A 12,846-nucleotide genomic window follows, 5' to 3' on the forward strand; every position below is an offset into this window, starting at 1 on the left:
GGACCCGCCAGAGTCGGTTGCTCCACCTGAGCTTACCTCTTTCTTCATCATGGTCAAACCCAGGATTCAAATCTTTCTTTGCTTCAGAGGCCTCACTGGTCCTTCCCTTCCTTGCACCCTATGCTTTTTTAGAAGGTCCTGCCTCCACTATAATCCAGCTTGCTGCCAACTGGGTTACTATCGAGAATAAAAATCCTAATGAGGGGTAATAGACAAAGGCAGCAGCCCCACTAGGTCCCCCACTTCTGGACCGCATTGAAGGGATAGTTAAAGGCCAAAGTCCTCTGGGCATGTAGTAAGTTATTCCTGACCTGGATCCCATGACAGGATCCCCTCCTCCAAAGCAGAGGTTCCTTCCAGACAGTTCTAGGGCACCTTCTAAGGTCCTCCTTTACACAGGGCCCTCTGTAGGGTCCACCCCCACCGCGCAGGCTCCCGAGGCTCCCCTATGGCCCCTCACGTTCCCAAACGGTCTTCCACTGAGGCAACTCCAGAGACTACCCTTGCCCTCGCCTACTTACACAGATGCTCTCTTTGCGACTGTGCCCTCCACACCGGGCCTCCCCCTGGCAGGAAGGCTGAAAGAGCCCTGGGAGTCCCCATTCACCCAGGGGGTCTTTCTGGGAAAGGTTCCCACACAGGGCCTTGGGATTCCCCCACAGGGTGGAGGCAGCAGGCAGGGTGTATTTCCTTACACAGGGACCCCTGGGGGCGGCTCCCACACAACACCTCAGAGGGTATTCCTCAGAGGGTACGCCCGAGGGTATTCCGCGGCCCGAAGACCCGCCCCGTACGGTGCCTGCCGGGTCCCCGCCGCCCTCGACCCCGCTTACCGAGACTGTCAGGGTGCGAGACGCGGGTCCAGGGCCGGCGGACTACGCCGCTGGCCCCTCGCCGCCCATGGCAGCTTGGAAGGCGGCGTGCTGGGGCCGAGAGCCGGGAGCAGGCGGCGCGGGCGGAGGAGCAGGCTGCGGCGGCGGCAGCCGCGGCGGAGCGCGCCTGGAGCACACCCACCTTCTCCGCCCTCCGCCCCGCGCGACTGCGGCGCGTGCGCCCGCGAGACCCCCCGCCGGGGCAGTGGGTGCGCCCCGCCCCGCCCCCTGCGCCCGAGGAGCGGCCCTCGCCGCTCGGCCGGCGAGCTCGCACCAGAATGAGGCGCTGAGGGACCGCGGGAGGAGTGCGGGAGAGCGACCGCGTCCCGCTCCGAGCGGCCGTCTGTCCGGATGCCAGCGCGCGCCCCCCCACCAGCCCCAGGCTCTGCGGCGCGGGAACTGCGGCAAGGTCAGTGTCCTCGGGGAGGCGGCGCCCCGGGAGGGGGCACGGCTAGGAGCAAGGCGGCTCACAGCCCCGGCCTGCACCTGGTTAGGAAAGTGAGAATGACTCATCCAGCGGCCTCGCCCTGGGATCTACCTCCCCTATCAGACCAGCCACTCACTCCGAAATCCGGACCCAGGACTCGCCTTGAGGCACTCACCTTCGCGGTACCCGACTACAGAGTGTCCAAATTAACTGTCACAAAATGTTTGGCTGGCCCAACTTTTCCTGATGTGTTTTCTTCACTTCTTGGCCTTTTGTTCCCAATAGCAAAACAGGACCGTATGTATAATGTAACCTACTTACTCTTGCCGCAGACCGTCTGAGCAACCAGCTTGTCAGGAGGCCAGCAGTTCTGAAGTGTATATAACATGCACTACACCAAATTACATGCTCTGAAGAAGCAAGAAAAAGATCAAGTCATAAAGTACCTAGCAACTAATTATAAAGAAAAAATGAAGATATGTAAATGATGTGCCAATAACCCATTTTATTTAAACTAACTGCATTTACATTTTTAATATATTTTATTTATTATGCTATTACAGTTGTCTCAATTTTTTCCCCTTTGCACCCTTCCACCTAGTACCCCCATTCCCTCCAGGAATCCCCCCCTCATTAATTCATGTCCATGGGTCATGCATATAAGTTCTTCGGCTTCTCTATTTCCTATACTATTCTTAACACCCACTTCTCTATTTTGTACCTACTAATTATGCTTCTTAATTCCTGCACCTTTTCTCCCATTCTCCCCTCTCCCCCTCCCAGCTGATAACCCTCTAAATGATCTCCGTATCTATGGTTCTTTTCCTGTTCTTATTTGCTTAGTTTTTTAGATTCAGTTGTTGATAGTTGTGAATTTGTTACCATTTTAGTGTTCATAGTTTTGTTGTGTTGTCTTCTTTTTCTTAAATGAAAGTCCCTTTAACATTTTATGTAATAATGCCTTGGTGACGATGAGCTTCGTTAGCTTTACCTTGTCTGAGAAGGACTTTATCTGCCCTTCCATTCTAAATGATAGTTTTGCTGGATGGGGTAACCTAGGTTGTGGGTCCTTGCTTTTTCATCACTTTGAATACTTCTTGCCTGCAAAGTTTCTTTTGAGAAATCAGCTGACAGTCTTATGGGAGCTCATTTATAGGTGACTCTCTGCTTTTCTCTTGCTGCTTGTAAGATTCTCTCTTTATCTTTAACCTTTGGCATTTTAATTATGATGTGTCTTGGTGTGGTCCTCTTTGGGTCCAACTTGTTTGGGACTCTGCTTCCTGAATTTGTATTTCTATTTCCTTCGCCAAATTAGGAAAGTTTTCTGCCGCAGTCCGGCCGCAGCGGGTCAAGGGGTCCCACAGGTGAGGGTAAGGCGTCAGCACTGGGTAACAGACGACATCACGCCTCAAAGGACAGTGAAGCTCTGTTCCGTTTATTGCAAGTACAAGCAGGTTTTTATATTTTCATTTCAGGTAGTGATTAATATTTGCAGTATAACATGATCATTTAAGCAGAAAAAATCAATACAAAGGTAATCAGTAAAAGTACGAAAGTTCCCATAGATTTAGTTAAAGATTATTTTAACTAGGAGAGCCATTAATCAGACAATTAGAAATATCTTATTGTATATTAAAGTTTCTCAGAATTTGGTATAGGGCAAAAGGATACGCTAGATTGAGTAGAGAAAATAGGAGATTTATTATAAGGCCCTTGTGATGTCTAACTTAGCTATCTACTTTTTTTTTTTGCCCAAAATGTTTTTCTGTGTACTATAAATTCTGACTCCCTAGTGACTGTTTAGTTTGTAATAACTAACTAGCTTTTGTTATTTCTTTGCCTGTCTAGTTGATATATATTCTTATTCAAGGTAAAGGAGGGGCTACTCCTATGTTGCAGGGGGCTTTCAAGGGTACTTCTTTTAAGTTTCTCTAGGAGTTCTTTTATAGACATGTTTTGTACTTTGATTCTCTCTAAGAAAGCAGTGAGATCATCTCTTGATTTCCTAGAGCATTCTATCTTATCTTGGGTGTTTTTCTAATGATCTGTTATTGATTAAGCTTGAATTCTCAGATTGTTCTGGTTGTTTCTTTGTACCTATATTCCCTGACATTCTAGTATGATATTATTATTCTGTTCATTGAGCCGGGAAAGGTCTAGGCACACTATCTGAATCACTGCCAGGGTATTCATAATGATTAAAGCAGAAAAGGTCATGATCCCCAAAGCAAGCACAATCACAATAGGTATTGCAGGGCCTTCCATGCCACGTCCACCAGGTTGGAAACTGCTTCCTTGAAGTCTTACACCCCCTCTCAGGACCTTGTTACGGAGAGAGGGATCCAACAGTGGACGTGGCAGTGGACGTGGCAGTTTTCTTTCATTATTTTTTCTCCCTTCACCAAATTAGGAAAGTTTTCTTTCATTATTTTTTGCCAATAAGTTTTTCAATTTCTTGCTATTTGTCTTCTCCTTCTGGTATCCCTATGATTCAGATGTTGCTATGTTTGGAGATGTTGCAGAGAAACCTTATACTATCCTCATTTTTTTAGTTTTTTTTTTTTCTTTGTGCTGTTCTGGTTGAATGCTTATTGCTCCCTTATGTTCCAAATCATTGATCTGAATTCTGGCTTCATCCCCTCCACTATTGTTTTCCTGTAGATTTTTCTTTATTTTACTTAGTGTAAACTTCATTTCTTCCTGGGTCTTTTTGTGTTGTTGCCATACTCAGTGAGTTGTTTGAGCATCTTGATCACCAGTTTTTTGAACTCTGCATGTGATAGTTTGCTTATCTCTGTTTTGTTTAGTTCTTCTTCTGGAGTTTTGTTCTATTCTTTCATTTGGGCCATATTTCTTTATTTCCTCTATTTGGCAACCTGCCTGTGTTTCTGTGTATTAGGTAAACTGCTTCAACTCCTTGTCTTGGTAGTGTGGCTTATTGTAGAAAAGGCATCTATAGATTGTGTGGGGTGGAGGCTTAGGTAATTGCCAGGGTGGGGCAATATGCTTCACCACTTTGTGGCTCTGTGTGGGGAAAGGGTGCAGAAAGGCCTGGCTTCTGAAGGTTTACCAGGCACTCTCCCTATGTGACTAGAGCCCTTCCAGCTGTTGCCCTAGTGCTGAATCCCAATGGGGCTGAGTCTGCATATATTCTAAGTTTGTATGGGCCCTTTAATCAGAGTCTCCCAAAAATCCAGCAGTTTCTTCCACCACCCCAACTGCCACTGGTTGTAACAGCCAGAAGTTATGGGGATTTATCTTCCCAGCACTGGAACCATGGGCTGTGCAGCCTGGCCTGGAGCTGGGATCACATACTTCCAAGGTATCCCTACTGACTTTTATCCACCACACATGAATGTGGGGCCACCTTTCTGCACCACACCCTGTCTCCATGTCTCTCCACCTGTCTTCTCATTTCTATCCCTCCTACCCATTGGGATGAATGTGGCTTCTTTAAATCCTTTGTTGTCTGATTTCTATACAGCTTGATTTTCTGATGGTTCTGGGTGTTATTTGTTTGAGGTCTAGTTATAATTCTTTCTGTGGATGCATGAGGAGGCCAAGTGTGTTTACCTACACCTCCATCTTGACCAGAAGTCTAATTGAATTTACATTTTAAACATACCTTCATTTTCTTGTGCATTCAGTTTCTATATCTCAAGTACAAATCACAACATCATTTTAAAAAAATATTTTATTAATTTATCTTTAGAGAGGAAGGGAAGGAGAGAAGGAGAGAAATATCAATGTATGGTTGCCTCTCATGAGTCCCCTGCTGAGAACTGGCCTGCAACCCAAGCATGTGCCCTGACTGGGAATCAAACCATGATCATGTGGTTCACAGGCCACAATCCACTGAGCTATACCAGCCAGGGCACAATGTCATTTTTTGAACAGCAAGTATTTGTTACACACTGTTCTAGGTGCTGTAGAGGTTAAAAAAACCCAACAGACCTGGTTTTGTCCTTAACAACATGGAACTTACCAATGAGGGATATAAGGTAAATACAGTACTACATATTCTATCACTTTTAAACCAAGTGCCAGGTACTAGTCTAAACACTTTAAATAAGTTAGTCATTATTTTTCACACCATACCACAGAAGGTATGTATTGTTAGTTTCTACATTTTGCTGGTGATTAAAATGAGGTACAGGGAGGTTAAACAACTTGCCTGAGGTCACATAGCTAATACGTAGTGGAGATGAGATTGAAATCCAGATTTTCTGACTTCAGACTACAAGTTCCTAACCATTTTACTGTACTGCCACTAAGAAAGGTGAGACTGCTAACCATGAATAAATATACAGTTCTAAAATTAGTATGTACTTCTCAGGAACCACTACACTTTTTTTGCTTGTGAAAGTTAACACAAAAGAGCAGAAAGCTTTCCATATAGCTTGTAGGACCCTAACATTCTTTAAAATTATATCATATCAACAGTTTTCACAGGATTCTTTGAACCGTTTTCAGTGAGTGTTTTATTTCTCTGCTGTTTATCAGGCTTATGTGGAAGACAAGGGTATAACGTCACCATAGACTCTATTGATTAATTTCTTCCTTCATTCAAAAAATGTGTATTGTGCACCTATAGTATGCCAGGCATAGTAAGACACAGTACTTTATTTACCTCAAGGAGCTATAATCTTAAGAGTAAACAAGCATTGACAAAGAACAATAATACAGAACAGGAAATGAGTTGTTCTCAGTAGGGGAATAAAATGCAATGGAAATTCTAAGGAGGAGCGGGAGAGATTACTTCATAGAGGGAGGTGCGTGTGTTAAGGAAAGTACATAATTATTAAATTTATTGTTGATTTTAAAGTATTACAAACAGTATAAATTTTATTAAAAATTTTTTAAAAGATCACATGCAAAGTTCTCATGTTCAGAAAATACATCTTTTTACTATGTTATAATGATTGTTCACAGTCTGGAGAGGTTAACATGCACAAACTTTTTAAAGATAGTTTATCTTATCTCAAGGTGGTAGGGCACAAAATAGAATGATAATACACAAGATAAGATTTCCAAGATCAAAGAAATATCAAAGAAAAGCAAGGTGGGAGTGACTAAGGTAGGTTTGGGGGCAGCCAGGACTCTTGACTGGACAGGGTCAAAAGTTGCTGTAGAGTAACCAGTACCATACAAAACTGCCTTTGCAAGATAGACTGTGTTCATGCTATTTCTTTTTTGGCATACCCTTCAGTTATGGCAAACATATGAACTGGGAGAGTCCATGTTCAAATATGTACCCATAAATTCTTGTCGATAAGATTGACAAATATGGCCACCATATCCATGTTGGTGTCTAGAAAGTAGTTGTATGTTCAACAAATGTTTAATAAATGAGTTGAGAAAGGCAGAGGGGAACTATTTGGAAAAGAACTCACATTGTAGATGTTTTGATATGGTGGGTGATAGGGAGCCCCTGAAAGTTTTTGAGCATGGTTGTGGCTTGTTAAACACCAGCCTAAGCATTATCTTTCAGATAAAGGACTGAATGAGAGTATGTGTGAACTTTTGTCAGTAGTTTAAACAAAATTTAAAAAATTAATATGAGAATGAGGATAATTTTTCTTAGATCTTCTTAGACAAAAAGCCTGTTGGGATATTAAACAGATTTGGAGGAAAAGGTAATCAGAATACCAATGAATCCTGTTTTGTTCTTCCCATATCCTGATAGTGACCTTCAGTGGAAAAGAGCCAATGACTGGTTTTGATTATAATATACATTTTTCGGGGCAACTACCTAGCACACAACTGCCCCTCACAGTGAATGGCTTCAGTGCACAGGAACAAGGTCTCAGACTTAAAGCAACTTGCCCCTTGGCTGCCTCCAGTTGATCCAGAGGTAGACATCCAACTTCAGTTGGTAAAATCATGGTCTGTCCTAGAAATTTGAAACTCAGAACCCAGCAGCACTGATCTTTGGAACTGCTGGACCTGAGTGAGAGTGTATCCTGAAGAGAAGACCCACCCTCTGCTGTGACTCTGACCCCAGAGCTGTGAGGGTCCCTGCTATTCCTGAATAGCATTTTTTCCCTTATATCCCTTATGCTTCGGCCAGCCAACTGAAGAACATCAAGGCCATTTCCGGTGTTTGGTGATTATGAATAAGGTCACTATAAATGTTTCTAGCGACTCAATGGGTTTTTGTATGGTAAGTTTTCATTTCACTTGGGTGAATACCTTGGCATTTGATTGCAGAGTTGTATGGTAAGTGTATGTTTGATTTTATAAAGAACTTACAAAGTGTTTTCCAAAACGGGTGTATCATTTTGCATTCTCATCACCAATGTATGAATGTTCCAGTTGCTCCACATCCTCTCTAGTACTTGATGTTGTCAGGTTTTTTTGTTCTTGTTTTTAGCCATTATAAGAAGTATACATTAGTATGAGTTTCATTAACTTTTTATAGTTGCTAATAATGTTGAACTTCTTTTCCTGTGCATATTTGCCAACCACATAACATTTTTGCTGAAGTGTCTGTTTAGATCTTTTGCTCATTTAAAAAAATTGGGTGTTTATCTTATCATTGAGTTTTGAGAGTTCTTTTTTTTTCCCCCAAAGATTTTATTTATTTATCTTTAGAGGGTAAGGGAAGGAGAGAGGGAGAGAAATATCAATGTATGGTTGCATCTCGTGGATCCCCTGCTGGGAACTGGCCTGTAACCCAGGCATGTGCCCTGACTGGGAATCGAACTGCGATCCTCTGGTTCGCAGGCCCGTGCTCAATCCCCTGAGCTACACCAGCTAGGGCTCTTTTTTTTTTCTTTTTTTTTGAGGGCTCTTTATATATTCTGGATACAAATCCCTTTTCAGTAATGTGATTTACAAATTATCTCCCATTTGGTAGCTTGTCTTTTCATTCTTTTAATAGTGTATTTTGCCGAGCAAAATTTTTAATTTGATGAAATTTTATCAATTTTATCTTTTATGGGTTATGCTCTTGGTGACATATCTCAGAACTCTTTGACTAACCCAGAATCACAAAAGATTTTTGTCCTATGTTTCATAAGAAAAGGAGTTATATACACTTAGGTCTACGATCCATTTCAAATGAATTTTTGCATAAAGTATGAGATAGAAATTGAGATTATTTTGTATATGGCCTAAGTGCCCCTCAGTAGATGAGTGGATGAAAAAGCTGTAGTACATTTACACAATGGAAACTCTTACGTTTTTGTAACATCATGGAGAAAATTAAGTGAATCAAATAAGTTCTTTATCAGTGTAGGGGAGCCTCTAAAAGCTGAGGATTGCCTCTGGCCAATAGCTAGCAAGAATTTAATGCCTCTGTTCTTACAGCCGTAGGAAATGAGTTCTGCCAACAATCTGAGTGAGCTTTTAAGTGTCTTCTTCCTCAGTGATTATTAGTTTCCTTTTGCTGTTGTAACAAATTTCCACAAACTTAGTGATTTAAAACAACACAAATTTATTTCATAACTCTGCAGTTCAGAAGTCCAAAATGAGTCTTACGAGGCTAATATCAACATTGATACATATCATCAGGGCTGTATTCCTTCTTGAGGTTCTGGGGAAGAATCAGTTCCTTGCCTTTTCTAGCTGTTAGAAGCCACATGTTCTTTGGCTTGTGGCCTCTTCTCTGTCTTCAAAGCAGCAATGGCTAATCAAATCTTTCTCACATCACATCACTTTAACTTTTCCTTCCATTGTCACATCTCCTTTTCTGACTCACCTACCTGCCTGTCTTTTTCAAGGACCCTTGTGATTATATTGGAAACACCCACATAACCCAGAATAATCTTCCCATTTTATAAATTTATATTTAAATTTTAAGTATAATTTAAAATCTCCCCATTTTAAATTTTATATTTAAAATTTTTGAGGTATAATTGAGATACAACATTATGTTGGTTTCAGGTATACAACGTAATAACTTAATATTTGTATATGTTCCAAAATGATCACCAAGATAAGTTTAGTTAAGCTCTGTTTTCATGTATAGTTACAGAGGTTTATTTCTTGTGATGAGAACTTTTAAGATTTACTCTCTAGCAACTTTTAGATATACCATACAGTATTATTATCTATAGTCACCATGCTGTACATTACATCCTCATGACTTATTTATTTTGTAACTGGACATTTGTACCTTTTTACACCCTCTACCCATTTTATTCACCCTCCAAACCCTACCTCTGGAAACTACCAATCTGTTCTCTTTATCTATGAACTTAGTTATTGTTGTTTTTTGTTTGTTTGTTTGTGTAGATTCCACATATAAGTAAAATCATAGAGTATTTGTCTTTCTCTATGTAACTTATTTCACTTAGCATAATGCCCTCAAGGTGCCTCCACATTGTTGCAAATGGCACAATTTCATATTTTTAAGGGCTGAATTTATATATTACATATGTATATATATATATATATATATATATATATATATATATATATATATATCACACATTTTCTTTATCCAGTCATCTGCCAATGGACTCTTAGGTTATTTCCACATCTTGGCTATTGTAAATAATGCTGCAATGAACATGGGGTGAATATATTTTTTTGAGTTAGTATTTTTGTTTTCTTGGGATAAATACCCAGAAATGGAATTACTGGGTCATGTTGTACTTTTAATTCTTTGAGGAACCTCCATACTGTTTTCCATAGTGGCTGCACCAATTTCCATTTCCAACAATAATGCACAAGTATCCCCTTTTCTCCACATCCTTACCAACACTTGATTTTGTCATTCAGTCCTTTTTATATTTTGTTGGATTCAGTTTCCTGTCATCTTGTTGAGGGTTTTTGTGTTCATATTTGTGAAAGATATTGGTTTATAATTTTTTTCTTTTGCTATCTTTGTCCAGCATCTGTGTCCCAATAATACTGACTTAACAGAATGAGTTTGGAATTAATCCTTCCTCTACTATTTTCTGGAAAGTTTGTGAAAGATTGGTATTATTTATTCTTTAGATTAAAAAATATTTGTTTGACTGTTAATTAATTAATTAATTAATTTTAGAGAGGGGAAGGGAGGGAGGAAGAGGGAGAGAAACATCAAAGTATGGTTGCCTCTTGAGCACCCTCTACTGGGGACCTGACCTGCAACCCAGGCATGTTCCCTAGCCTGGGAATTGAACCGGCAACCCTTTGGTTCCCAGGCTGGGACTTAATCCACTGAGCCACACCAGCCAGGGCTTATTCTTTAAATTTTTATAAAATTCACCACTAAAGTTATCTGAGCCTGGGCTTTTATTTGTGGAGGGATTTTATATTACCGATTTAATGTCTCTATTTGTTAGGGATCTATTTCCACTTATTCTTGAGTTAATTTTGGTAATTTGTGTTATTTTAGGAATTATATAGAATTATATTGCATGAGTTGTCATCATTATTGTCATAAAGTTGTTATATAATTTCTTTATTACTCTTTTAATTTCTGTGAGGTTTGGATTTAGTTTGCTCACCTTTTCCTACTTTGTTTAAAGCTTAGGCCCTGACCAGGTGGCTCAGTTAGTTGGAGCATCATCCCATGCACCAAAAAGTTGTGGGTTTGATTCCTGGCCAGAACACATACCTATGTTATGGGTTTGATCCCCAGCTGGAGTGCATTTGGGAAGCATCTGATCGATGTTCTTCTCTCTTATCAATGTTTGTCTCTCTCCCGCCTCTCTCTCTCTAACATATCCTCAGGTGAGAATTAAAAATAAATAAATAGATATAATTAAAAATTTTTTTTTAAAGTTTAAAGCTTAGGTGATTGATTTGGGATCAGGGTTCTTTTTCAATTATAGGCATTTAGCTGTGCATTTTCTCTTGCCTTCTCATGTTCTTGGAATGTTGCTATAGTGCCACCTTTTAAACTATCAGCATTGGAAATTCCTTGTTTTGTTTCAGTTGTTATGGTTTAGGATCACCAATTCTGTCAGTCTTGAGGGTTGCCAAGGGGGTAGCCACTGTCTTGCGCTGGACATCCAGTATCCAGTATTAGCACCCACTGCCTAGTGCCAGCATTCCAGTGTCCAGTACAATAGCACTGGCAATTTCAGCAGAAGGAACCAGGATTCAATGACAGAAGCAGCAGCAGCTTCGTTTGATTGGTTCTCTTGTATGACTTTGACTGTGTTTACTCTCAGCAGTATCCGTTTGTTCCAGTTTTTAAATCTTGGGTCTTCAGTCATTTCATTCTAGGGGTTGTTTGAGCTACACAGTACTTTTCCAATAAACTCTATTTCTAATTAAACCAAAGTTGTTTTCTGTTGATTGATTGGTAAGCTGACTAGTATATGCACCCTGCCTTACCTTGCCTCACAGTTTTGCTATCTAAAACTTAATCTTTTTTCAAAAATCAGGTGAGGTATTATTTCCTTCACACCAGGTAGGTTAGTACCCCTCCTCTGGATTTATGTAGCACCCTGTGCTTACCGATATTAGCATTTCTACCATTTCTGCCCCTCACCAGAGCATGCATTTCTCAAGGGCAGGGACCATGTTTTATTCTCAATGTCTGAGATTTAGTGAGTATTCAGAGGTACTAACATAAATGTTTGGTGGATATTACTTTTAAAAAAATTCTCACCCAGAGACACCTTTTCATTGATTTTAGAGATAGAAGGGAGAGGAGGAGGAGAGAGAGAAACATTGATGTGGGAGAGAAACATCAGTTGGTTGCCTTCTCATATGCACCTTGACTAGGGATCGAACCTGCAACCTGGGTATGGTCCCTGACTGGGAATCAAGCCCATATCCCCTTGGTCCACAGGATGACTCTCCGACCAACTGAGCCATACCAAATATGGCTGGATATTACTTTTTATGTCCTTAAATATTTTTATTTGCCCTTAACTATGGCCATAGAAGCTCATGGAAGCCCTTAGTCATCCTTAGGGCTCAGTTGTTTTGTTTCAGCAAATCAAATGTAGATAATTTCTAGGGTATGTAGCCTGGTTCTAGGATATTAAAAAATCAATTTTCTCTCTTTGAGTATATCTTCCACTCTTGGGAGAGTGGTTGATAAGTGTGCTCTATTTTGTGCAGTTATTTTTAATTTGTGCTAGAAGCATGTGATTATTAATGATACTGGTTTAAAGTTCAATAAAATCCTAAAAAAATAAAATGTTTAGAGCTGCAGAAAAGAGGGGGAAAACAACAAGACAGGTAATAAAAATCTGGCTGTGGAAGCCTTGTTTATATGTTCTTTGAGAACTGGAATCATGTTATTCTTCGTATTCCTCACAATAGCTCAAATATAATACATATATTAATATTTAATATACTGAATTTTGCATGAATAATGTGCACCCATGTTTTTGGCCCAAACTTACAAAAAATCTTCTGTTCTAATTTTTAAATTCAATTATTTATTTATTTATATTTAGAAACAAAACCAATGATCATATTCCAAGGTATTATTTTGCATACAAATGTTGTTATTGCTTTCTAGAGTTGCTTTCTAGAGTTACTTTTAATGCATAAGCATAAATAAAAGAATTAAAAACATTTTATAGCCCTGACTGGTGTGGCTCAATGGATTGAGGGCTGACCTGCAAATGAAAGGGTCACCAGTTCAATTCC

The 12,846-nt window shown here is 40.3% G+C and overlaps 1 protein-coding gene across 8 annotated transcripts in view; it reads right to left on the reverse strand.

The window, feature by feature from the left end:
- Positions 1–12,846, reverse strand: part of PHF24 (PHD finger protein 24) — a 205,117-nt gene that overhangs the window by 23,948 nt on the left and 168,323 nt on the right. For 6 of the 8 annotated variants that reach the window (XM_053656464.1, XM_053656468.1, XM_053656463.1 and 3 more), the window contains one exon: positions 1,621–1,709. The gene's annotated coding sequence lies outside the window, so the exon portion shown is untranslated. Of the gene's footprint in view, positions 1–833; positions 1,001–1,620; positions 1,710–12,846 lie in introns of those variants that run through there. The other 2 variants (XM_037151634.2, XM_037151633.2) reach the window with 1 other exon arrangement.

This window comes from Artibeus jamaicensis, unplaced genomic scaffold (genome assembly GCF_021234435.1).
Source record: "Artibeus jamaicensis isolate MK-2021 breed Jamaican fruit bat unplaced genomic scaffold, CSHL_Jam_final scaffold_1964, whole genome shotgun sequence".
Classification (NCBI taxonomy): domain Eukaryota; kingdom Metazoa; phylum Chordata; class Mammalia; order Chiroptera; family Phyllostomidae; genus Artibeus; species Artibeus jamaicensis.